This window comes from Cricetulus griseus, chromosome X, assembly GCF_003668045.3.
Source record: "Cricetulus griseus strain 17A/GY chromosome X, alternate assembly CriGri-PICRH-1.0, whole genome shotgun sequence".
In the NCBI taxonomy this organism is placed as follows: domain Eukaryota; kingdom Metazoa; phylum Chordata; class Mammalia; order Rodentia; family Cricetidae; genus Cricetulus; species Cricetulus griseus.
This window is the reverse complement of record NC_048604.1, coordinates 78,194,582-78,220,331: the sequence shown is the minus strand read 5'-3', so window position 1 is coordinate 78,220,331 and position 25,750 is coordinate 78,194,582.

Here is a 25,750-nt window from a genome sequence, read left to right as displayed (position 1 = left end):
GTAGTTAATGTGAGAAATAATAACTATAGTTATTATCCAAGAGTTTATGAAGACACCGAAATTTAAGTTAGAATTTAAATAAGCTTGCCAAGTGATAACTTGGTGCTTCTCGGCATATAAGTAAGAGTCAACAAATATCATAATATTTTATCTTTTTTTCCCCATGGAGTTTCAATCATTTGTTATAAAAGCACATTTCTAGACATTTTGGCATATAAATTGTTAAAATTCATACTGAAGTATGTTATTTTCTCATTAGTAGAGAAGAACTAGTGTGAGTAGGGAGTCCTTTGTCTTTCACTCCTCTGAAATTATTTGTCTTTTAATTGTTTACATGAAGTTTTCTTTTTTGTTTATTTTCGCTTTTGCATCAAATAGCTTGTCTTGACACCTGCTCTGTTTTATTCCAAAACCGAAACAAAATCCTAGACATGTTCAGTAGCATCGTGAAGAGAGAGAAAAAATGTGTTTCATAGTTACATGTTAATAACCCCTTAGCATGTCTTTCTCTGCTAATGTTAAGCAGTTTTAAAATTGTAGACATCTAACTGAAGGCCAGGACTTTATGGTTCGATAGTACGGCAGCGCCCTCTATGGGAAACTTGGAGCCATGTGCCAGTCTGCTAATGTAGAGAACAAAGCCGTTTTCTGTGGAGATTTTTCCTCAGACACTCCAGTGCCTGGTTGTTTTATTTAGTCACCCATTGATTTGCTTTGTTTTGGCTTGGCATCTTTGCAGAATTTATCGTTAAAGTATTGTTCCCCTTAAAGTGAAAACAGAAGGAAGAGGAGAGAGAAAACTACAAAAGCTTTTAAGAAATAAATTCATTTCTATAGCAACTATAAATAGAAAGTCAGGTCTGTGAAACACGTTTTTACCTGTTTCTATTTCACGCAAGTGTATATACTGACAATAGGTTAGCTATAAATTCATTTACATAATTTTCATTCCAACAGACTATAAACATAATAAAGGCTGATTCTCACAAAAAATCTTATGAATGCATTTAGATATCTGAGAACTTGGTAAATATGAGTGCTGTATAGACAGCATAAAAATGAAATCATGAAATGTGAAACAGTTTAAATGAACAAAAATTTCAATATTCAGAAATTCAATATTCCCTCTTTAAATTACATATATAAAATGAATGTTTTGAAAATTAATGTCAAAAATACTTTTAGCAGACAAAATTTATGTAATTAATTTGTGTTTATGTTTTGACAGAATAGCAATAAGATATTAAAAACTGTTCTTTCCTTATACAAGTCAATCATTCTGAAATCTTGCATAGTAATTCAACTATCTTCATTAGGAACACTGAAACCCATCTTATTTACTATGGCATAGTTCAAATTATCATTAATTGTCAATAACTGAAGTTCTAATGAATGATGATTATTTGCATAATGTTATTATGCTAGGGTACAAAGTAATTTTACTTTGCCAGAAAACCAAAGTAGTTTATAAAACAGTAATAGTAACCTGAATTATGTATTCAGCCTCCTTCATAGCCTAAGTACCTTTTTAATACCCATTCAGAATTACTGCTATTCAAGAAAAAATTACTCCCTTTCTCATTACCTTACCAAGTAAGGAGATGATGAGTTAGTTCTGTCACCATTTCACGACGTGCTAATTAAAACAGTATAAAACTAAACATGTAAAAATTGATGTTAACTTTACTGATTCATGGCCACTGTCAGCTTTTCATTTGTAGAAGCAGTGGTGATACAGAAGGAGAGCAGGTTGTATACCTGTTTTCTCAATTTCTCTTTATTGTGATTGTGTGTAGATACAGATTAAGAAATTTCCTCATGGTTAAACATACCAGAGTTTAGAAACCCTTGTAGTTAAGCTTTTCTAAGAAAAATACTGGAATGCTGTTGAAGTTATGTGTTTTATCAGAAATGTTTTAACTTTACTCAATTTTGTATCTACATGTTTTAATTTGAAAGAACACAATTATCTACAGTGAGATTATTTCATTTTCTTTGATTCATTTCTTTGAAGTAGAATGATCTTCGATAGAGTATTTCTAAATCTTACCTTAGGCTTTGCATTAATTCAATATCCTCTGGGATATGTCTGTGAAGCTCTAATTTGGGGAATGCAGCTAAAATAATTATATTATGAACTTCACGTATTTCATAACAGGGGAACAGATATAGTAGATCAACATTTGTTTGACATAGAGTTATTTTTCAATTCCTCCATATTCAAAATGGTGGATCCTAAAATCTATAGTACAACCTCTACATCATAATAGGAAGAGATTGAGTCAGTAACTTTACAATTTGTTTCCAACAATTCTTACCATGGGTGACTTTCTACCTAAGGATAATCCTATAGTAGTCATAAAATCATCATCGATGTGGGATAATCCTCTTGTACAGGGTAAATATTTGTTACTTGTATTGTTTTTAATAAAATTCTGATTGGCTAGTAGCCAGGCAGGAAGTATAGGGTGGGGGGTTTCCAGACTAGGAGAATTCTGGGAAGAGGAAAGGCAGAGACAAAGTGACGTCCAGAAGCAGAGGAAGCAAGATGAGAATGCCTTTTTGAGAAAAGGTACCAAGCCATGTGGCTAAACATAGATAGAATTATGGGTTAATTTAAATTCTAAGAGTTTGTTAGTAATAATCCCGAGCAATAGGACAAATAGTTTATAATTAATATAAGCCTCTGTGTGTTTATTTGGCACTGAACAGCTACAGGAATGGGTGGGACAATACTTCTCTCGACACATGAGCTCCTTTAAAAGGGAGGGCATTAAGGGGACAAATTGTTCTATTGAGACTGCCTCTATTGAAGAACAATGACCAATAGTTCTTGTAATAGAAATCTTCAGATAAACCTAATCAAAATTAAAATTTTATGTCAAAATAATGAAATTGTTTAGCTATGTGTATTGTTATAAATCAGGCACACCATCTAATTCTTTGGGAAGATGTAAAAATTATGAATGCTATATAGTTTGAAGTAACACTCAAAAGCAATTTTAAGCAAATACTGAAACAGTGTTGATATTAGTAAAAGCATCAAGGCTATCCCCAGGACTAATTATAATCTTTCAGAGATCATGATCATAATAAAAACATTTTGGTAATACCTCACCATCAGTCATGATGCTTTTATATGAAATGATTGATTTTTTCATTATCTAAGTTAAATTGCAAAAATAAATTCATGGAAAGACAAAGGTAGGTATCACAGAATAAAACCTATTCTGCAATGGTGCATAAACAAGAGTAGGATGTGTTTCTTTCCCACAGAGAGAGACATAACTGGTTTTATTCTTAGAATTGCAAACTCAGAGTAAGATGAACAAGAAAACTCCAGTTTCTCAAATCCAGATTATTTTATCTAATGATTTTAGTCAAGTAAACATGAAAAAGTACCCAAAGCAAGCAATTAATGAGAGCACATGTAAATAAACCAGGCAGTAACTTAGATTTAAAACCAAACTAAAGTCAAGTATCCATTCCCCCAAACATGCAGTTACACAGATGGGGATAATAGTAGGGAAGGGACTAAGTACAGACTGAAGCAATTTGAACATATGGCATTCTTAAAGGTTCATATGAATTGGAGATCAGGGAGCATTTGGGCTGTAAAGGAGGCTAACAGATCACCCACATAATTGGCTGGCTAATGAGAGACCTAAGAACAAAGGAACTGTGAGCACCATACCTACAGGATATTATGCACAATAAACAAATAATTCTACAATTCCCTGAGATATCTATTCCTAATTTTTGGGGAAATGAACTAAATCCCTGAAAGCTCTTATAATACAGGAAATTATCATTGAGTGCTGAGAACAATTGTTGTATCAGACTCACCCTATGGTGACTGGAATCTACTAGAAACAAGATTGTAAAATGAAAAATATTTATAGATTATATACAATGCATATCTCTTTGCCACACATGTTACAATTTCATGACTACTTACAAACATGGATAGGAATGAAGCCAACATATGTTGGCTGTCTACCAAGTACAATATTAGATGTGATAGTCTCATTTAAACTGAAAATATTTTTAAAACACTCATGTTAAATTTTGCAGAGAAAATAAGGTTTATAGGGACTGATTTATTTTAGGACTTTATCTAGTATGTGAGAAAAATGTAGAATTAAATTCTGTCAACCTTCTTTTCTTCCCTTTAGAGCTTTATCATTAACATGTAATATTTGCAAGCCACACATTTATCATTCATCACTCTCATGTCCATGACCTTTACTTGATTATAATGGTTTTACCATCAAGCAAAACAGGACCTTAATTTCTCCTTTAAGTATGTCAAGAATTCAACTGTGCTGAAAATGGCATTATATGAAATTAAAATTTTAAGTTGAGGAAAATAATACTGTAGCCTTGAAAGTTGAGACCAGAAAACCAAGGAAGGCACCAGAGCCAGTCCTTTGAGGAGATTCTCCCCAGGATCTGGGTTTTCATGTTTCAGGGCCTTGGAGTGTTTATAGCTTGATCATTTTTATTTACTTTCTCATTCTGAATATTTGTTTTTGTTAAGCTGGGGATGTGGCCCAGGACCCCGAGCATGATAAGACAGTTAAGAAAGCATTTTAAGACAGTTACATCTCTGATTCTTCAATATGGACTTTTGTAACTTAAGTGTGAATACATATTGGTAGTGGGCTTTCTTCAACAACTGCTGTCAACACTATACAATCTTTAAAGTCTTTAAAACTTGAGAAACTCTTCTAAGAAGAGTAAGAAATAATTAAAAATTGAATCAATTTATTTTGAAATCCCACTTTCCATGTTACTTTTTTATTTTGTATTTGTCAATTTTAAAGGTTCAGTGTTACTTATGAGAAATTAGGGTCTACTTTGTCAATTAAAACGATGAAGTGTTCTTTGATTCTTTGTTATTGACTACGATTTCTTGAGACTATACAAATGGTAAAGGAAATGCTACCTTTCCCCATAGATTTTAGTATGAGAAGAATCAAGATATTAATATGCTATTTAAAGTACTGAGAATATTTTTGAAGTGTATCACACCTAAATGTACATACTGATTGAAGATATATTTGTATACATATTTTTGGCTGTTTCTCTGTTTCCTTTACAAATATGTAAGCAGTTTGAAGAGAGGGCACTCTGTTGTACTGATCACAAGAGTATCTCTACCACCTACAAAATGACATGGCACGTGGTAAATGTGAAATGTTTCATGACTGACTGATTGACTGAATAATGAATGGCATGTGCTTTGAAACCTAAAATATACTGATTAGTATAAATCATCACTTTAAAAAGGATCCAATTGATCAAGCTGAGTCTTCCAGAAGTATTCATGCATTCACAAAATTATACTGATTTTTACTTAACACACTCATCACTTCTATACACCAAGTATCAGCCAGATGTTATTTAAAGTATCTGAATTATAGACCCTTGAAAACAGGGTTTATAATGGAAATGCTGACAGCCACTTAACCAGATAATAATACAAGTTCATTATATATATATATATATATATATATATATATATATATATATTGTCACTGCTAATATGGCTGTAACATCTGTTCTGAGAGTTGGAAAATATTTAAGCTTCAGAAAACTTCTTAAAATAATGGCTGGATACATCTGACCCTAAATGATAAAGGAATTAAATGTCACTTGAATGCTTTAATTGCATTGCTTTGGTGACTACCTAAGCAGGAACACTGCACCAATGAAACAAATGATTGAAAACAATATGTCACATTGAAACCATTTTGTTTAGAAGTCTGTTCCTTCTCAGCAAGGTTGGAGAACATTTTGCACTCTTTATGATTTTTGAACAGCCTAATTGTGCCAGTGTATTTTCAACAATTTATAGTAAAAATATGTTCCTTAATTGCTAATGGATTTGCCTCTCTTAACTCAGAAGAACCCCATTTGTCCAACAGGACCTCCAAAAGAATGAGTTTCTCTAATTACTGACACCTGACAATGTTTTTTGTGTTTGTTTTGGTTTGATTTGGTTTGGTGTTTTTGTTTGTTTTGTTTTCCAGAAAATTGGCTTAATAGATATCAAACATTATAAGAATAAATTCGGTCAACCTGTGTTTTCAGAGCCTGACAGCTTGAGAGTAACTCCCTTATGCCTTTCTGGTTGTATATATGGGAGAGACATTCATTTATTCTTCCATCATCCATGCCATAGCCCCACTGAACATGTCAAAAGTCATAGGGAAAGAATCCCAGTTGTTTTCTAGAAACTGTTACCAAAGGGACATGGGTTTCTTCAGCTTGTCCAGATGATTTGACCAATTTATATAGCCAGAGATAAATATGTGTGTTTCACATAGCATTTTTAGTTGTCTCCTTACAATCTGGTCTCCTAGTATTGCATCATTTTTTTCTGAGGGAAGCATAACCACTTTTAACCATGCCAGTAGCCACCAATGACAGACTTAAGTATGGTTTTACCCAATTACAACATTTAAGACCAATGAATGTATTTGGCCTGTTTATAGAGCAGGAGAGTAAGTAATGCCCAAACAGCTACATTACTGCCAGTTCCCCAGCTATCATGGATGGTAACCTCATGGAATCTGCATCATGGAGTCTGGCTTATAATTAACCTTTTATTTCATATATAATCTAGCATATCCCAAGATCACTTGCATATGGAGGGGGAATTTGAAGTAAATTTCTCCAGATCCTATCTTACTTCTCCCCATGTCTGGCTATAACAGCTGTTAATACCTACATTGCCATCCACATAGACTTGAATTGCATCTTACTATTCTACCCTGGTTGTTATGGTTACCAGGAAACAAGATGGCATCTGATTAAGTCTATGAGAAAATGCACCATGTAACATTTGGACAGACTAAAATTCAACTTCATCATAATCTTCTCTATCTCCTACTACAAGAATCAATTCTGTATTCTGTAGCTGCTTGTATTTTACAGTTTCTTAAGAACCAGTAACATGGTAAATGCTATAATGTCTCATAGCAAAATCTTCTAAAATTTTCAAAGTAGAGGTCAGCAAAACTAAATAGGGCAGTAAAAAAAAAAGAGCCACATGAGAACTCACAATTTTTTTTTGCACAGCAGATACCATTTAAAATTATTTTTATCCCATCTTGAGCCATCTTAACATCTAAGACTATGCTAATATAACTGCAAAAATCAGAAAATTCTAAATGTTACATATATGTTAATTTCAATACAAATTAAGGAAATAATCCAAGCTGTTTTCATATCATTCTTTAAGTCATCCAGTTATTAGTGAAGAAAATACTCTAGAAAACAAGCAAGTATTTTTTTCTCTTTCTAGGGACAATATTTTTGTGTAGAAAAAATGAATAAACAATCTCTACATCTATGTTATGGTTAAAGGTTAGTACATGCCTCACAAATGCTCTTCATATTTGAAATAGTGTATCTTGATCCTTGAAAGACTGGTTGACTGGTTAGTACTGCAGTGATATGGGGATATCAGAGTGTTATAGTAGAATATAACTAATTTATGCTGGGCTAGCTTTAGCTCCCTGGATATCCATTCCTTGACTATTTGTTGTTGACGAGTATCCAGTGACTAATAGAAACATTTCAAAATCTATTGATGTAGCAGACCACTAGCTTCCACCAACCCAAAAGCTAAGACTACACCAATAAGAATCTGAGGCCTACAGAAAAGATTTCCTAATCTTGCTATAATCAACTCTCTGATATAATAATCCCCAACATATTTTAAACTTGACTTATGACTTTCTTTATTCTGTAAAATTATAAAACTTCATGGAATTGCTTCCATATTATAACATGAAACTTGGTGGAACCTAAATCTGTGTTACCAGGCATGATCACTCAAAAGTATGTCCAAAACAAATTATGTCTTATTCCTTTTAAGGTGAAAGTTGTATTTTTGCATTGATAATACATTATATTATATTTTCATTGAAGTACCAACTGAAATCCACATAACTTGATACAATGCAAAGATCATAATTGTGAGGAAGTATTTGTCCAGCTGAGTGGTGTGATGTCAATAGAAAAAGTATTATTCTGTGGTCATGTGTGATAATATTCATTTTTTGTTTGTTCTTCATTATGTAACTTTTGGCAGTCACACATATTCCCCAGTAATCAGTTTTGTCAGCTGCAAAATTATGTTAATATCATATTTTTCAGTGCTTGAGCCCTTACCCAGCATGCTAGCTAAGTACTGTACCACCTAGCAACAAACCACTCCAAATTATGCTAAAAATACTACATTCTGAGTATGTAAATGAAATAAAACATGAAAATATATTCACAAAAGTATCTAAGAAAGAGAAAACACTTAATGAAACTTAAAACATATTTTTGTGGTTAAAATTAAGAAGCAATAAAATGGGAGATGCTTGATAGTAAATACATACTATTTTTTAACTCTCATAGTAATGATAATACAGAGAAATAATTCTAGGGTTATGAGGATTGTCTTCAGTGAGTATCATGCAAAGATTGCAATGACAGTGTTTATGTACTTTGTGTGTTAATTTTGTTGTGACTAGAGTTATCTTTCTCCTACCACTTAGAAATAAAATATGAATATTTTTAGAGGAATCTACTCAGGAAAAGTCTAGTTTATAGTGTAGTGAAACAGCAGCCTTTGCTTTCATTTTGAAATAATTAACAGCTGACATAATGGACTTTCATATTTGAAAATACACCATTTTGGAGAAAGAGCTATTGCCCCTGAACTTTAGCAATTTGAAGTGTGACTTTTGATATCAAAAGGGACTTTAAAGTTTTTTGCTTCACCTGGCAACTATTGCCTTTATTACCAAAGACAACTTGAACAGTTAGGAGGTTTTCTGTTTGATGTCATTTTGTAATTTATTTTTATTTAAATTAGAAACAAGCCTGCTTCACATGTCAATCACAGCTCCCTCTCCCTACCCTTCTCCCCCACCCCCCACCAACCCCCTTACCCTATCCCCCCTCCGCTACAGATCAACAAAATGTGTCATATCATCTGGGGCATGGCCTAGGCCCTTCCCCCGTGTGTCCAGGTTGAGAGAGCATTCCTCCACGTGGAATGGGCTCCCAAAGTCCATTCATATGCCAGGGATAAATACTGGAAAACTAACAGAGGTTCCATTGTATTTTATTTGCTCCTATGCCAAAGATCAGTTGACAATATTTATGTGGGTCTATTTGACGGTTTTCTATTCTGTTGACATTTTGTTTGTCTATTTTTATATTTTCTTAATATGTCTTTATAGTAATTATTAAAATCTGATAGTTTCTGTAATCCAACATTTTTCCTTTCTTTCTAATTAGCCATGTCATTTCTCCATATAAACATTAGAATTGGAGAGGGATGGAGAGAAAGAGTCTTGGAAGAGACAAATGGAATTTGAGGGCAAAGAGGATAGGAAGTGATATGGAATCCTAGTCCAGGAGAAATTGTCAGAATTCTATAAGGGTGTCACTAAGGTGGACCTCTAATAAAGGAGAATTTGGGGCCTGGGCAAGCCATGCTCTGTAATCAGGCAAGGATTTCAGAGGTGGGAATGGGAAACCAGCCCTAGCCCATGAAATGCTACTGTTCACAGGGTGAGTCTCTCTACCTCAAATAATATAAAAACTACCTGGCAGACATCCTAAAAAGTTTATTTTCTAGGTTATTCTAAACTCAGTCAATATTAACCATCACAACAGGAAAACTATTCAAGTGCACCTATACACAAATTAACAAATTACAATTTTATTGTGTTTTACTACCATAAGCTACTTTTGCAATCATTGCTTCACTTGGTGTTTGAGATGTATTTGTTCTGTTTTTTCAGTACATTCAGTTTAAACATGTTAAATGATATTGCATAGAGCTCTTATTTTTTATTGCTTTTTTAATTGTTGGTTCATAAGTTGGTGTTGGGTTGGGTTGCTTATTGCTGAGAACTGAATCTAGGGCCTTATGTGATAAATATTACACCACTGAGATACCTTCATAGCCCCAGGTTTAGAATCTGTTGAAGCTATATGCTCTAATAGTCAGACTTCACCCACTTATATTTGAGCTATTCCAGCCAAATAAATATCCACTCTTTGGTAGCTTTAACTTCAGTTTCTTTTTATGCAGATGTAGCATTTCCTGAAATCTCTTATTTATGCTTTTCTGCTTCATCTCTGTGTCTTTTAATTGTTTTAAAATTGGCAACTACCTTGCGGTATCCTTACTAGTTTCTCTCCACCCTTTAGTCTTCATTTTCTTGCATTCATGGTTGTTTATAATCATCAATATGTGTTTTATTTCCAGGAAGAGACACCACAACTATAAAAACTCTTATAAAGGAATGCATAACTGGGGCCAGCTTACAGGAAGCATGATGACATACAAGCAGACATGGTGGTGGAGAAGGTGCCAAGAGAGTTGTACATCTAGATCCACAGGCATCAAGAAGAGACAATGCCCCTGGGCATGGAATGGGCGCGTGATACCTCAAAACCTACTTCCAGTGACATAGTTCCTCCAAAAAGGTCACATCTACTCCACAAGGTCACATATTCATCCTAATCCTTTCAAATAATACCACTTCCTAGGATCCTGTGTGAGTCATTCTTATCAAACTTTCCTCCAATGCCCTTTATATGAAAATTAAAAGAGAAATACCCTTGAGACTATTTCCAGGACAACTTATATTGTCAGCTTAGCAGACTACAAATACAGTTAAATTATGGATTTTCAGATTTGTGACATTTTTATGTATAGAAGCTTAATACAAGAATGCCAATTTTATATTTTAAATGATCAAAGGTATGTAAAAACCATATACAGACAAAGTGTGCTTTAGAGATTGACTCAGAGATAAGTCCTATAAACATAGCTAACTACATATTTCCATTTGGATGGTGACAGGATAAAAACTTTAGCACATGAATATTTGTATGTATGCATGTAAATGAACATAAGTTTAGCAAGTGTTTGTTGACACATAAAAAACAATTCCCTGTTACATAACTGTAATGTAAGTACTTGGAAAATGGAGACAAGAGGATCACAGAGTTCAAGGACAGCCTGTGATAGGAGACCCTTTTAAAACAATACAACAAACAAACAAAACTTACCTTTTATATTTTTGGAGTAAAGGCACAACTTCATCCTTTTCTTCAATTTCTTATATAATTAGTCCAGTGCTTGTTTTCACTTTTAAAGTCTCTTATATTTTCCAAATGAATGAAAATTGCATACAGTAATATAGTTGAAACTTTTATCTCTAATACATCATTAACAGTATTTATTTCAAACATTGTCAAAAGTTTGAATTTCAAATTAAGAAAAAATCTTGCACTGAAGGCTATATCTAGCCTGCTGTCAGATATTTTTCCTATAACCTCATAATCTTTCTAAATCATTAGGGTGGTTTTTGCATTTATTATTGATTAATTGAGTGAGTATGAGTGTGTGTGTGTGTGTATGTGTTTGTGTGTCAGTGTGTGTGTTTGTGTTTATGTGTGTGTTAGCAAGCACATTTGAAGTCAAATGACAACTTTTGTAGATTGGTTTTCACCACCAATTATGTGTGCCTTAAGGATCAAATGTCAGATTTCTCAGTTTAAAAGCAAGAACCCCCACCTGCTGAGTTATCTCACTGACTCATTCCTTAGCGATTTTAAAGTATTTGAATAAGAAGATTTACCTTTTAAAATTTCTAATTCTGAAATATATATATATATATATATATATATATATATATGTATATATATATACACTAAATTTGTAGAATGAAATATGTAAAATTCAAAAAGGAAAACACTTATATTGCAATGCATCTTCTTGCAGTAAATTTGGGCTATGAAGTCCCTTAATATATTATATAATGATTATGTATTACTATACATAATATATTATATGTTATATATATCATATATGCCAGTATACTGTATAATAATATATAATTCATTAATATATTGAAGGGTCTCATAACAAAGTCAGTTTACAAGTCTAATCACTAGAGTAAATTTGAAGTTAATATAAGCATAAATAATATCTAAAAGTTATGTCACAACCATAATATAATTTTAATAATATCAATAACTTTTATTGGTAAAACACTATAGTTACTAACACCACTCTACATTTACTTAATCACTATCAAAGCAGAAAGACAATTTTCTTAGACCTTAGTGAAAACTTATTTTCCTATCTGACAGTGTAGATTCTTTTGAATTCAATTCACAAACATAGTGTTTCCTTTAATCAAAGATTAACCAAAACTGCAAAGAAAAATTATGTTTTGTATACTTCCAACCCAACAGAAGTAAATTAATGCTGTTTAACAGTTAAATGTTAGAATTTTTTTAAATCATAATGCCTTTGTTTTCAAAAACTGTAGCCTTAATTCATTTCAGCCAAGGCTTGTGTGTAATTTGAATAGACAAGAATCTTAATGTCTGTCAGATTCTTATTGCTTTATTAACCCTGCACATACTCTCTCCCAAAGGACTCCCATAGGAAAAGAAGAGAGGAGGAGAGGAAGTTTCAACAAGTGTAGACTTCCATACCATATGTTTGAACAAATCTGCCATATGTTCAATGTAAAATTGTGTTCCTAAACTGGCTATGAGTGTATATTTGTTTCCAAGAACAATTCTTGTTGTTGGCTTTGGTTTATAAAGCCCTTATAATAACTATTTACAGTGTTTTCAGTTTGTTTCTTTGTTTTTTTCTTCATATAATCTTCTCCTTAGTGTGTGGAGTCACTGATGGCACAAATGTAAATGGTTTCAAATTTCACTCTAAGGGAAAAAACAGCAAATCTTGTTCTATTCTTGATCTTATAGGTGTGTTTCTCGATGTTTTATTCTCTTTTATTCTTTGAATTATAGTGTGCGTATATGTGTGTAAAATAAATATATTTCTATATTCACTGTTATATATAAATCTTGTTCGACACACATTGCCTGAGTTTCAAACACAATGATTTGGTGATGAAATAACAGCTAAAGATGTGTGACACATTTGAGTCTGTAAGTAGAGGACACTCCCTATTCATAAAATTTCTCCATGTGGTTATTATTTATTGCTTGTATGAAGTTAAATTATGCTAAACACATTAACAAAAGGCCAAAAATGTTTTTCTATACATAGCAATATACTGAAAATATAAGGACACAGAATAGGTTTCATATATTTGATAAGCTAATAAGAAAATGCTAGCCTGAATTCAAATTTAATTCTTACTGAAATTCAGTAAATACAAAAAAGTTCATGAGGTATATTTTAGTTTTCTTAGTAGCAGGCAATAATCACTGGTATGAAAATGTTAATTCTTTTTGCTTGTTATCTATTTGATGCTTTCAATTAGTTTTAATGTCAGCATCTCTCTCATTTATCTTCAACTGAAGCCTTGTTCATTTTAATTAAACTGCGACTGCTTTCTCCTGAATACAAGTACAAAGAGCAAGCCTCTTAATCTATCACCATCAGAATTGAGCTATGTGTCTTTTAAGCTTAATCAGATACAACCTGAAAACTGACACTGAGATTCTTATATTTTGAAAGTTACATGGCTTTTAAATGACCTTAAATTAAATAAATTCAAGGAAATTTGCTTAATGAAAAATTTGAAAGCAAAATGGAAGATTTGAGACTCTAAACTGGGGAAAATACTTAATAATCATTTATTCTTTTGTATGTATATATGTGTAATTGTATTTATTTGTGGAGTATTTGTTTGCTTGGGAATCAAGACTTTTATAATCAAATGCAGAAACAATGCTAAGAAAACAAGAAGGCTCATTAAGTGTCAGGATAGATTTTAGGAACTAATGGGCAGATGTTGTTGCATTGAGCCTTTCAGGGGCCATATAAGGCACAAAAGGTCAAAGCAGCTGAAACAAGGTGCAGACTTAATTATGCACCTTCTCTACACAGTATGAAACCAAGCTCCTTTATGTTCTTAATTTATTGATTTAAAATATACCCTTCTAAAAGACTGAAATGAAGCAAGGGTAGCCAAGAATATTTAGATAGAGAGTTTAGAAAATTGGAGAAGTGTTCTGAATATGGGTTTAAAGCTTTATTAGTGTTCACATGAAAAATATTTATGCTAACAAAGTGCCAATCACACAGCTTTATTCCTGCATATAAGTGGTTATATATTGTTTCCTAGAAGTTTAAATCTCTTTGGAAAACAAATTTTAACTTCTGAAACCATCAAGAAGTTTTCAAAAACCAGTAAACAGGCTTCTCAGAGTCAAAGTCTCTCAAGGTTTTCAGTATCTATTTTATTTAACTTTTTTTCCATATTATAGTTCAGTGGTTAAGAACACTAGTCTTCTTTCAGAAGATCTGGGATCAGTTTCCAGCACCTACAAACACAGCTCACAGGCACCTATAACACCACTTCTAAGGTTTGTATTGCCCTCTTATGGCTCTCACAGGCACTACATACACGTGGTATAGCCATACATGCAGACAAAACACTCAAACATATAAATTAAAAATACATCATTTTTACAAAGATGTTAAGCCATAAACTCCATTTGAAGACCTTAGGGAATGTCTTTCCTTGGTTTATCCAATTCCTGATGTATTTTTATTATTTCTGGTCTGCTGAAACAACTGTGATTTCTACTTTCATTATATTACCTTTTCTCTCTGTCCTTAGAGTTTTGATAATCATTCTATGTCTGAAACTCACTTTTCTTGCTCTTATAAATATAAGTCCTTGAATTTTAGACCAACTTAAATTTGGGATTATTTAATATTGAGATACCTTCTTAATTACATCTGTATGTAACTTAATGACCATCAACCTCATAATTGGGGATTGTGGTGGAGACAAATTTAGGGCTGACCCATACAATTCAACTCACTACACTCAATTTCTTGAGTATAAATTGTGTTGAAGATATTTATTTGTTGCCACATTACTTACAAGAGAATTATTTCCTGTGAATTGTTATCTAAAAGACAATATTAAATAAATAATTATCCAATTGAAAGACTAATAAGCAGTCCTCATTTTTCAGAATAAACTATAGGTAGTATTAAATTCCTGATTGATTTTTAAGATTAAAGTAATACTCCAATGTTAAGTATGATGACACTGATTAGATATCGAATTAGGAAATATAAATCAAAGCAAAGTCAGAATACTCTCAAATCTACCATGAAGTTCAAGGCAATATCCTCACTATAGAAATTTGAAGAGAAATGCATTCATATATAATTGAAAATAGTAGTTTAATACTGAATGAACTCAGTACACTTTATTTAAAATTCCTTTGACTATGTAATGCTAGCTCTGATTTTAATAATGGATGCTAAACCATTAATAATAAGAAGTAGCACCTATGGCAGGGGTAATCTGACACAGCATATGTGAAAGGATACAAAAACAAATCGATGAAACATTAAAACTTTTATTTTTCTACTAGCTGTTGTGAATGTTTGAATAAGAATGTCCCCTTCGTAGGCTCAAATGTTTTAATGCTTGATCTGCAGTTAGTGGAACTGTTTTGGAAGGATTAGGAGATGTGGCCTTGTTGGAGGATTACTTCAAAAGCCCACACCAATTCCCAGTTACCTCTCTCTGCTATCACAACACGTAAAGTGTCCGCTACTGCTCAGCACTATATCTGTTTACCTGCTGCCAGGCTCACCACAAAGGTAGTCAGGAACTGTGACTGCCAATTTGATGTTTTATTTGTAAGTTGCCTAAAAAATGGTGCTTTGTCACAGCAACAGGAAAGGAAACGAGATGGTTACCCGTAACTGCATTTAAATATTTAAATTAGTAAAATATTTCAAAATATTTAACAGAACTATTTTTTTCTTAATTTATATCAGTTTCTAAGTAGTTTAACTTGTTTTTAGAAAATCAAAGTATCTTCATTGGCAGATGATATATAGTATATATGATAAACTCAAAAAACTTCACCTTAAAACTCATACAGCTAACAAACATTTTGAGAAAATAAGCTGCATATATGAATTAATTCACAAATATCATTAGCCCTTTTATGTACAGATGACAAAGGTATTGAAAAGGAAATCAGGGAAACACATTTTTTCACATCAAATAATATAAAATATCTTGGGATTCCTCTAACTAAGAAAGTAAAAGACCTCTATGATAAAAGCTGTAAGACATTGAAGAAGATATTAGATACTGGAAAGATTTCACATGCTTATAGATTAATATAGGAAAAAAAGACATCCTAATTAAAATAACTACAGATTCAATACAATCGATTTTAATTAATTTTTTATTTGAATTAGAAAGACTATTTTACATGCCAATCCCAGTTTCCTCGACCTCCCCTCCTCCCTTGTTCCCCCAAATAACACCCTACCTATCCCATACCCTTTCTGCTCCCCAGGGAGGGTGAGGCCTTCCGTAGGGGGTCTTCAGGGTCTGTCATATTCTTTGGGATAGGGCACATGTCTAGGCTCAGGGAGTATCCCTCCATGTGGGATGGGCTCCCAAAGTCCACACCTAAGCTAGGGATAAGTACTAATTAATCCACTACAAGAGTCCCCATAGATTTCCAAGGTCTCCTCACTGACACCTGCATTCAGGGGGTCTAGATCAGTCCCATGCTGGTTTCCCAACTATCAGTCTGGGGAACAAGAGCTCTCCCTTGTTCAGGTCAGCTATTGTGGTGGGTTTCACCAGCCTGGTCTGGATCACTTTGCTCATCAGTTCTCCATCTCTGCAACTGGATTCCAGTTAAGTTCAAGGTTTAGCTGTGGGTGTCTGATTCTACTTCCTCCAGCTGCTGCATGAAGGCTATAAGATGGCATATAAGTTAATCATTAATCTCATTATCAGGGAAGGGCATTTAAGGTAGCCTCTCCTCTGATGCTTAGATTGTTAGTTGGTGTCATCTTTGTAGCATTCCAGACACTTCTCTAATGTCTGATTTCTCTTTAAACCTATAATGTCTACTTCTATTATATTATCTCTTATCTTGCTCTCTTCTGTTTTTCCCCCAACTCAAACTCCATGCCCCATCATGTCCTCCTCACCCCTCCTCTTCTCCCCTTCTCCTCCTTCTAGTTCCCTCTCCCCTCCCCCATGCTCCAATTTTCTCAGAAGATCTTGTCCCTTTCCCCTTCTCCAGGGGACCATGTATGTCACACTTAAGGTCCTCAATTTTTACTAGCTTCTCTGGCAATGTGGATTGTAGGCTGGTAATCCTTTACTATAATTCTAAAATCCCCGTATTTGTCTTTTTGTGACTGGGTTACCTCGCTCAGAATGGTTTCTTCTAGTTTCATCCATTTGCCTGCCAATTTCAAGATTCCATTGTCTTTTTTTTTTCCTTTGAATAGTACTCCATTGTGTAAATGTACCACATTTTTGTATCCATTCTTCAGTTGAGGGGCATCTAGGTTGCTACCAGGTTCTGGCTATTACAAAAAATGCTATTATAAACATCATTGAACAGACGCCCTTGTTACACGAATATGCTTTTTTGGGGGTAAATGCCTAAGAGTGGAATTACTGGATCTTGTGGTAGACTGATTCTCACTTTCCTGAGGGATCGCCATACTGATTTCCAAAGTGGCTGTACAAGTTGGCACTCCCACCAGTAGTGGAGGAATGTTCCCCTTTCTCCACATTCTATCCAGCATAAACTGGATTGGTGTTTTTGATTTTAGCCATTCTGACAGGTGTTAGATGGTATCTCAAAGTTGTTTTGACTTGCATTTCCCTGATGGCTAAGGATGTTGAAAACTTTCTTATGTGTCTTTCAGTCATTTTATATTCCTCTATTGAGAATTGTCTATTTAGTTCTGGACCGTGATTTTTAATTGGATTAGTTGGTGTTTTGGAGACTAGCTTTTTGAGTTCTTTGTAAATTTTGGAAATCAGTCCTCTGTCGCATGTGGGGTTGTTGAATATCTTTTCCCTTTCAGTAGGCTGTCATTTTGTCTTATTGACTGTGTCCTTTTCCTCACAGAAGCTTCTCAGTTTCAGGAGGTCCCATTTATTAATTGTTGATCTCAGTGTCGGTGTACTGGTGTAATGTTGAGGAAGTCAGGAAGGGAACTTCTGTACCAATTCTTCAAGGTTATTTCCTACTTTCAATTCTAAGGAGTTCAGTGTGGCTGGATTTATGTTGTGGTCTTTGATCCATTTGGACTTAAGTTTTGTGCATGGCGATAGACATAGATCTCTCTGCAGTCTTTTACATGCCAGCATCCAGTTATGCCAGCACCATTTGTTGAAGATGCTTTCTTTATTCCATTGTAAAGTTTTAGCTTCATTGTCAAAAATCAGGTGTTCATAGGTATGTGGGTTAATATCAGTGTTTTCAACTCGATTCCATTGGTCTACCTGTCTATTTTTGTGCTAATACCAAGCTGTTTTCAGGATTATAGTTCTATACTAGAGCTTGAAATCAGGGATGGTGATGCCTCTAGAAGTTTTCTTTATTTGTTTATTTATTTATTGTACATGGTTGTTTTGGCTATCCTGGGTCTTTTGTTTTTCCATATAGAGAATTGTTTTTTCAAGATCTGTGAAGAATTGTGCTAGAATTTTGATTGGAATTGCATTGAATGTGTAGATTGCTTTTGGCAAGATTGCCATTTTTACTATGTTGACCTTACCTATCCAATAACATGGGAGATCCTTCCATTTTATGGTATCTTCTTTAATTTCTTTCTTTAAAGACTCAAAATTCTTATGATACAGGTTTTTCAATTTTTTGGTTAGTGTTACCCCAAGGTATTTTGTGTTGTTTGTGGCAATTGTATATGGTGATGTTTCTCTGATTTCTTTCTCAGCACATTTATCATCCATAGGGCTACTGATTTTTTGAGTTAATCTTGTATCCTGCCATTTTGCTGAAGGTATTTATCAGCTGTAGGAGTTTCCTGGTAGAGTTTTTCGGGTCACTTATGTAGACTATCTTATCATCTGCAAACAGTGAAAGCTTGGCTTCTTCCTTTCCAATTTGTACGCCCTTGATCTCCTTTTGTTTTCTTATTGCTCAAGCTAGAACTTCAAGGTCAATATTGAGGAGATATGGAGAAATTGGAAAGCCATGTCTTGTTCCTGATTTTAGAGGAATAGCTTTGGGTTTCTTTCCATTTAGTTTGATGTTGGCTGTTGGTTTATTGTATATTGTTTTTATTACGTTCACATACGTTCCTATTGTCCTTGATCTCTCCAAGATCTTTATCATGAAGAGGAGTTGGATTTTGTCAAAGGATTTTTCAGCATCTAGTGAGTTAATCATGTGGTTTCTCTTTTTCAGTTTGTTCGTATGGTGGATTACATTGATGGATTTTCATATGTTGAACCAACCGTGCATCCCGGGGATGAAGTCTAATTGATCATGGTGGATCATTTTTCTGATATGTTCTTGGATTCGGTTTGCCAGTATTTTATTGAGTATTTTTGCATCAGTGTTCATAAGGGACATCTGTCTGTAGTTCTCTTTCTTAGTTCTCTTTTCTGAAAGGGAAAAGATATTCAAAATCATTGTGTGATTTTTGTACCGAGGTAATTGTAGCTTCTTAAAAAAGAGTTTGGCAGTGCCCCTTCTGCTTCTATTGTGTGGTACAATTTGATGAGTATTGGTATTAGCTCTTGTTTGAATTTCTGGTAGAATTCTGCGCTGAAGCCATCAGGCCCTGGGCTTTTTTGGTTGGGAGACTTTTGATGACTGCTTCTATTAATTAGGGGTTATAGGTATATTTAAGTTGTTTATCTGTTCTTGATTCAATTTTGGTAAGTGATATCTATCTAGAAAATTGTCCATTTCCTTTAAATTTTTCCAATTTTGTGGAGTACATGTTTTTAAAGTATGACCTGAAGATTCTCTGGATTTCCTCAATGTCCGTTGTTACATCCCCATTTTCATTTCTGATTTTTTAAATTTGTATGTCCTCTCTCTGCTTTTTGGTTAATTTGGATAAAGGTTTGTCTATCTTGTTGATTTTCTCAAAGAAACAAATCTTTGTTACATTGATTCTTTTCACTGTTTACTTTGTTTTGACTTTATTGATTTCTGCCCTGGCGTCTTCTCGGCCAGGATGAATTTGCTTTCATTTGTTCTAGAGCTTTCAGTTGTGGTGTCAACTCTCTGGTGTGACTATTCTCTAGTTTCTTCATGTGAGCACTTAGAGCTATGAACTTTCCTCTTAGTACTGCTTTCAAAGTGTCCCATAAGTTTGGGTATGTTGTGTCATCATTTTCATTGAATTCTATGAAGTCTAATTTCTTTCTCTATTACTTCCTTGACCCAGAAATGGTGCAATTGTGCATTGTTCAATTTCCATGAGTTTGTAGGTTTTCTGCAATTTGTGTTGTTTTTGAATTCTAACTTTAAAGCATGGTGGTCTGATGAGATACAGGGGGATATTCCAATATTTTTGGACCTGTTGAGGTTTGCTATGTTGCTGAGTATGTGGTAGATTTTAGATAAGGTTCCCATGTGATGCTGAAAAGAAGGTACATTCTTTTGTGTTTGGATAGAATGTTCTATAGATGTCTGTTAATCCCAATAGGGTTATAACTTCTGTTATTTCTTTATCTCTTTGTTAAGTTTCTGTCTGGTGGTCCTGTCCAGTCATGAGAGTGGGATGTTGAAGTCTCCCATTATAACTGTATGAGGTCTTATTTGTGATTTGAGTTTTACTGATGTTTCTTTTACGAATGTTGGTGCCTTTGTATTTGGGCATAGATGTTTAGATTTGAGACTTCTTCCTGATGGATTTTTACTGTGATGTATATGAAATGCCCTTTTTCATCTCTTTCGATTGATTTTAGTTTGAAGTCTAATTTGTTAGATACTAGGATAGCTACCCCAGCTTACTTCTTGGGTCCATTTGATTGGAATATCTTATCCCAACCCTTTACTCTAAGGTAATGTCTGTCTTTGAATTTGAGGTATGTTTCTTGTATGTAGCAGAAAGATGGATTCTGTCTTCGTATGCACTCTGTTAGCCTGTGTCTTTTTATAGGCGAGTTAAGGCCATTAATATTGGGAAATTAAGGACCATTGAGTGCTTATTCTTGTTTGTTTTTATTTGTTGTTGGTAGTGGTACTTTATATGGATTTACACTGCTTTTTCTTTTGGCTTTTTGTAAAGTGGGATTATCTATTGCCTATATTTTTGTGAGTGTAGTTAATTTCCTTAGGTTGGAGTTTTCCTTCTAGTACTTTCAGTAGAGCTGGTTAGTGGTTACATATTGTTTAAATCTGGTTTTATCGTGGAATATCTTGTTTCCTCCATCTGTAGTGATTGAAAGCTTTGCTGGATATAGTACTCTGGGCTGGCTTCTTTGTTCTCTTAGACTTCGTAGAATATCTATCCAGGTCCTTCTGGCTTTCAGAGTTTCCATGGAGAAGTCTGGTGTAATTTTGATAGGTTTGCCTTTATATGTTACTTGGCCTTTTCCTTTTGCTGCTCTTAGTCGTCTTTCTTTATTCTGTATGTTTGGTGTTTTAATTATTATGTGAAGAGGGGACTTTCTTTTGTGTTCCACTCAATTTGGCGTTTTGTAGGCTTCTTGTACTTTCATTGGCATGTCTTTCTTTAGGTTGGGAAAGTTTTGTTCTATGATTTTGTTGAATATGTTTTCTGCACCTCTGCGTTGGGTTTCTTCACCTTCTTCTATACCCATTATCCTTAGGTTTGGTGTCTTCATGGTGTCCCATAGTTCCTGGATATTTTGTGTTAAAGATTTTTTGGACTTAAGATTTTGTTTGCTTGGTGAATTTATTTCCTCTAGTTTATTTTCTGTGTCTAAGATTCTGTTTTCCATTTGTTGTATTCTGTTGTTTATGCTTGCTTCTGTGGCTCCTGATTGTTTACTCAGCTTTTCCCCTTCCAGCATTCCCTCAGTTTGTGTTTTCTTTATTGTCTCTATTTCAATTTTTAGGTCTTGAACTATTTCCTTCACCTGTTTAATTGTATTTCCTTGGCTTTCCTTGTTATCTTGCATCTTTTGATGTGTCTTTTCTTCCATCTCTCTGAAGGATTTTCTCATTTTCTTTCTTAGGGTCTCTATCATTTGCGTGATGTTGTTTTTAAAGTTGCTCTCTTCTGCTTAATCTATGTTGGGATGTTCAGGTCTTGCTGGTGTAGAGTCCCTACACTCTGGTGGCGTCATATTGGTTGTTTTTATTGTTGGATGTGTCATCTTCCCATCTCTTCTTCCAGTTGGTGCAGGTGGTGTCTCTTCCTTTCCTGATGTGTATGGGTCCAAAGTTCTCTTCCGGTGAGTGCTATAGGGTTTGATACTCTGATGGATCTCAAGGTGGGTATAGGAGTGTGTGAGGCACTAGCTCTCCAGTTGGGTGGGAGCGGGACTAGCAGAGAATGTCAGCCGACTCTGGGTTGCTTGGACCTCAGGGGCAGAGTCAATCTGCCTGCAGATCCCATGATGGGAGTTCCCAGAGTGGGTAGTCAGAAGTTGGGCCCAAGGCAGCGGCCGGAGCAGCTCACCTCTACCCTGAGTGGGGGCGGGAGTAGCCCAGCAATCTCAGCAGATTCAGGGTTGCTTCTTCCTGGGGGGTTGAGTTGACATGCCTGCAGACCCCAGGATGACAGTTCCCAGCTGTAGTTTAACTTTAATAAATCTTACTCATACCTCAAATTTAAAAAGAGGTATTACAAAGTGCTTGTATTAGGGTGGGATAGAACAACTGGTATATTCCATGCATCATAGAACTAATGAATAGTAACCTAATCTTTGAATTTTCTATTCAAAATTTAATTTGTTAGTATAAATATTATATTAATTTTTTAAATTAACTAGAAAATTTGAATATTCACTTAGAATAATAAGTAAATATATGATCAATGCAATTTAGGACAAAATGTTCAGTTTCCTTCTATTCTTTCTGTTTTTATTTTTATTTTCATTTTTTAATTTCTAAAACAGGGTTTTCTTGGAAACTCTGGAACTTGCTTTGTAGACAAGGCTGGCCTTGAACTCACAGAGCTCCTCCAGCCCATGCCTCCCAGGATTAAAGCATGTGCCACCATACACAGGTAAATCTCAGCTTTCAAGTATATTTGCTTTACATGGATTTTAGGTATTATATATAATATCAGAATACTGCTTCACTTCACTAAATATCTGGAGTTATAATTTTGACTTCAGCATATTCATGTTTGCTGGGATGGAGTTAGGCATTAAATCTAGGACCTTGAAACTGCTAGACAAGTTCTATATCTTTGTGCTATTACAGCCCCACCTCCTCTTTTACTTTTCATTTTAAGACAGAAACTCACTAATTTGCCCACAATAACCTTGAATTTGCTCCTAGGTGTAATTAGTTCTAACTAGACATATTTCAGCCCCTTGATCACCTAGGATGTCAAATCTATGCCAATGGGCATATACAATTATTTATATATTGTATTTTATATAATAAAAATACATAATTTATATAACTATGTATTTTAACATAACTTGAACATTAAATATATAATAAATTATATATAATTCATATAATTGTAAAACATTAGAGTATATAATATTATAAAATGACATTATATTTTATCATGTATTATTTAAATATTTTATATATAATTTCAAAATATGTTTTAAAAATTATATGTATGTGTGTATTTATTTAAAATACTGTTTGCTATACTGTCATATAGATAAATAATGTTTATAAATCTGATGTTTTTAAAAGCACTTCAAAACAGGAATATATTTCCTCTTAATATCTCATCAGTTATTGAATCAGAAGCAGAAGGAATAAAAATTTACAGTTTTATTATATATATATATATATATATATATATATATATACACATATATATATGTTTGAGATAGGATCTTAGCATACACATTAAGATGTCCTGGAGCTCACAAAGGTCTTTTTACCTCTGTTTGCCAATTTCTTGGATTAAAGTTGCATGCCACTATGCTGGGAGGTAGTGTTGCACTCAGGAGGCAGAGGCAGGTGGATCTCTGTGAGTTTGAGACCAGCGTGGTCTATAAGAGATTGTTCCAGGACAGCTGCCAAAGCTACACAGAGAAATCTGCCTCAAAAAAACAAACAAACAAAAGAAGTTGCATGCCACTATGCCTGACTGTTTTGTTTTTGAGAGGGACATTAGATGTATTGTCTAGGGTGGCTTCAAAGTCACCATTGCCCTGTGTACCATAGTATCAGTGAAAGTGCCACAATGAGAGTGATTGTAAATCTTATCATTTTAGAGGATAAACAGTATTTTCTATCTATTATGAAAATATTTGCTATTTGGAACCATGATGAAAGAAAAATCTTTATAGGGAGGGAAAATTTAAATAAATGTCTGCTTCTTTCTTCATGAATTATACATGTTTCATAAGTATTTTTAAATTTTACTAGGTTTTATTCCCTGTTTTTGTTTGTCTTTGCTTTAAATGGTTCTGCTTTCAATATCCCTATGGCTAAAAGTTTGTACATCTGCCTGGGTACTTCTGTAAAATAGATTCTCAGAAGTAAAATTGCTGTGCCAAATTGTCTGAATCATATTTAGGAGCCTAGAGCATCTTTCCAGATTGAATTTCAAGAAAATGTTAATCATCTTGTTTATAATGACCTTTGCTAGCATAATTAAGGGTCATTCACCTACATCTTAGTCCAAACTGGGTATTTTGTTTTCCAATTTATTCTTTTTAATTCTTTGCCAAATATGTAAGGAAAATGGAATGACAAGCAGATATTTCTTTTATTAGGGGAAAAGGTCTTTCCCATTGCTTGTATGCACATCTTTTCTTATGTAATGAAGCATCATTAGCCTAACATTCCAAGATCTTTGAGTCCCTGAGCTGCACTGTTTCAGAGGATATGAAATATATTTTCTGAGTAGTTTAATGTCATTGGGTCCTAGGGCCTGGGTCTGTTGTTTCTCTGCTTTGGAGTACATTCTAACATTGGAACTAAAGGAAATTTCAAGTCCCCACTACCTAAATAAGTAGGTAATCCAGCCTAACTGAGGATTTGGTGTGAAGTTAGGAGGGCATAGTAATTAGCAAGACTCAACACATAATTTTCAATAAGGAAGATTGTTTGCAGTATACATCATCCACTATATTTATTTTGTTGTCAATTTTTATTGTCAGGGGTAGAGCCAAGCAAGTAACAATTTTTGGAACCCCAAAAGACTTACAATTGAAATTTTATTATTTTACAAATTGAATGTGTTTAGGTTGCTAGAGAGTTGTGTATCTGTAAATCATTTATATTTACCTATTTTTGTACTGGGGCAGTAATTAGAGTAATTTTATTTAAATGTTATCTTCAGTTAGGTATTCAGCCTTATTGTACCATGTTATTATTTTATTCTCTGAGGATTTATTCATACACACATACATACACAGAGAGAGAGGGAGGGAGGGAAAGAGTGAGAGAGAGAGAAATAAAGAGTGAGAGAGAGAGATTATATTATTCTTTGTAGTGTCTATTTTGTTTGCAACCATTTGCTTTTAAAGATAATGATAGAAACTAAGTTTTCAGTCTGATGAATCAAGCCTAATATGATTAAATGTTTAGAAGATACTTTTGGAGTAATTTTCATATCTTTTTATAATATAACTTGTTGATTTCTTCTACTTTGATATAATTACTTGGAAACATCAAAGTATTTTTGAAAGATTATCCTAATTGTACATAATATGAAATATTCTATTATATAACTTAATATATATTTATCTCACTCGGGTTCAAACCTTATATTTTCAGTCTTCAACTGATAGCAGGACCATCATCATATTTGTTTATCAAGTGAATCTTGCTTAACTAGACT